Source organism: Gavialis gangeticus, unplaced genomic scaffold (assembly GCF_001723915.1).
Source record: "Gavialis gangeticus isolate Ggan-Ray unplaced genomic scaffold, GavGan_comp1, whole genome shotgun sequence".
Lineage (NCBI taxonomy): Eukaryota > Metazoa > Chordata > Crocodylia > Gavialidae > Gavialis > Gavialis gangeticus.
The window spans coordinates 136,809,798-136,811,817 of NW_017729024.1; the positions used below are offsets into that span (position 1 = coordinate 136,809,798).

At 49.1% G+C, this 2,020-nt stretch overlaps 1 protein-coding gene across 2 annotated transcripts in view; it reads right to left on the minus strand.

The window, feature by feature from the left end:
- The window catches only part of RGS7BP (regulator of G-protein signaling 7 binding protein), a 119,901-nt gene extending 119,872 nt beyond the window's left edge, over positions 1–29 (minus strand). Inside the window, exon 1 of one of the 2 annotated variants that reach the window (XM_019517800.1) lies at positions 12–29. The gene's annotated coding sequence lies outside the window, so the exon portion shown is untranslated. The remainder of the gene's footprint in view (positions 1–11) is intronic. The other variant, XM_019517798.1, reaches the window with a different exon arrangement.
- Between the last annotated feature and the right edge of the window lie 1,991 nt (positions 30–2,020).

Consider the following 2,020-nt stretch of genomic DNA (forward strand, 5'->3'; position numbering starts at 1 on the left):
CGCCGTCTCACCTGCTGCGCCGTGAGCAGCGGCCCGCGCCCGGCCGGGGGCGCTCGCGAGCCCTCCCGAAAACCGGGCCGGGGGCAGAGCTGCAGGGGCAGTGCCTGCGGCTAGGGACCGGCAGGGCCGGCCTCTGTCCCGGCCGCGCTTCCTCCAGCGTGAGGAGTGCCCGGGTCCTCTCTTCCCCTCTCCTGAACTGCCTTTGCAGCACCCCCAGAAGGGGCCTGGGCAAGCTGCTTGGCACAACTCGCGCACGGGTGACCAAGAAGTGTACTCCCAGCCTGGACCTGTCCCTTCAAAACACTGTCTTTGAAGAAATGGGAACATCTGGAACTCTGTTTCCAAAATGATGCCTTTCATTAGACCAACTGAGAAACCACAAAAAATATAAAATCTTTTTCTGCAAGCTCATGCGCCCTTCATCAGGCTCAGGGAAAGTTCCAGATGTTACAAAGTCCCCATATGTAGGAAATAAACTTCAGTCCTGGGAGCCTTGGAGCCATGTGGTAGCCACCACAGTCCGCTTCATCGGTGATCTCGGAAGGAGGCGACCTTGCATTTGAATGCTTGTCTAAGCCCAACCATGCAGTGGATCCAATAAAACATATCTTCCCCCACAATCTTTGCCTCAAACAATGTTACTGAAATTTAGCATTTTGGCAGAAAATGTGACTTTTTTGGGAGGGGCAGGGTGTCACAGGCCAGCTAGGCGCTGTGAGTGTATCAGTTGTTAGGCTGCTGGGTTCGGGGTCAAGGAGTGAAGTAAAGGCAAATTTACCTATAGCTTAGCATACAACAGTTAACAAAAAGGTTAATGTGACAAACATAGTACAGTAATAAAGAGCTATAGGGAATAATAACAACAGACAGAATGACAAAGAGTTCCCACATGGGGTTGGCAACCTATCAGCAGTCCCTCTATGCCAGGTGCGCGCTAAGTTGTTCCAGCGAAGTCAGGGCTCCCCAATTAACACTGTCCACGGGGTCACCGGGAAGGTTCCTTGGTCAGGATCCAGTCCTTGCTCACACTGGGAGTCCGGGGTCCAGGCTTGGTACAGCAATGGTCCTTCTGTCCCGTCCTTCAAACTGGTCACTTGACATGTGCGTTCCTTTATGCCTTATTTTATGCTAATCTGTTGGCTTTAGAGCCACTCACAACCTTACCCTATAGCTGTTACCCTATGGGATCAAAAGGTGTTAGAAATTATCATGAAAGGTTACCACCTGAACTCGGGTTCACCCGATAAGCAAATTACACCACATTACTTTGAGGTCTGAAATTAGCATTACCCTGCCCAAGCTCAACCCCTTGGTTTCTTATTCCTTGGATCCCTTGGAATGTGCTAATTACATTAGGTGGTCAGATCTTGTTACGGCTGACCTTTAAAAAACCTGTTAGATCAGCTAATCTTGTAGTTCTGCTTACTTTTGGGGCCCAGTCAGTCCCATGGTCAGTGCAAATGGTTGGATTCAACACTTTGTTTAAATTGTGACAGACAAATTCCACTTGCGGGTTGCAAACTTGCAAGCTTTGCATTAGCTAATCTTAACTACTAGACAATTGCCTGGATGTCTCCAAGAGCATATATTTATTGCTCATGATAGTAACCCCTCTGGTTCTGGCCACCACAGCGGGGGGGGAGGGAATTTTTTCAGGAGGATCTGATAGCCTCAGGACAATTGCAACCCATGCTCTTCCTTCTGTAGGATAGGAGGCATCAGATTAAATATTTCATCTATTTCCTGCTCCTGGAAAGCCGTAATATTCCAGCACAATGGGATGAAGTGCGTGAGTCCCCACAGAGCTAGTGCACTGTCCTCAGGAGGAGGAAGCTGCAGTGCTGCAGTTAGTGAGACTGGTTCAGCAGGAAGGCTAAGACAGCTCATCCCTCATAGAGGCTACTGCACTATCCCAATACCTCCTATTCCAGTTCTCATCAGTAATGGTCACTTCTGAACATGCATGACTTGGGAACCCTACAATAAATTGCTCAAAGTGCAACCTAAAATATAGACCTGT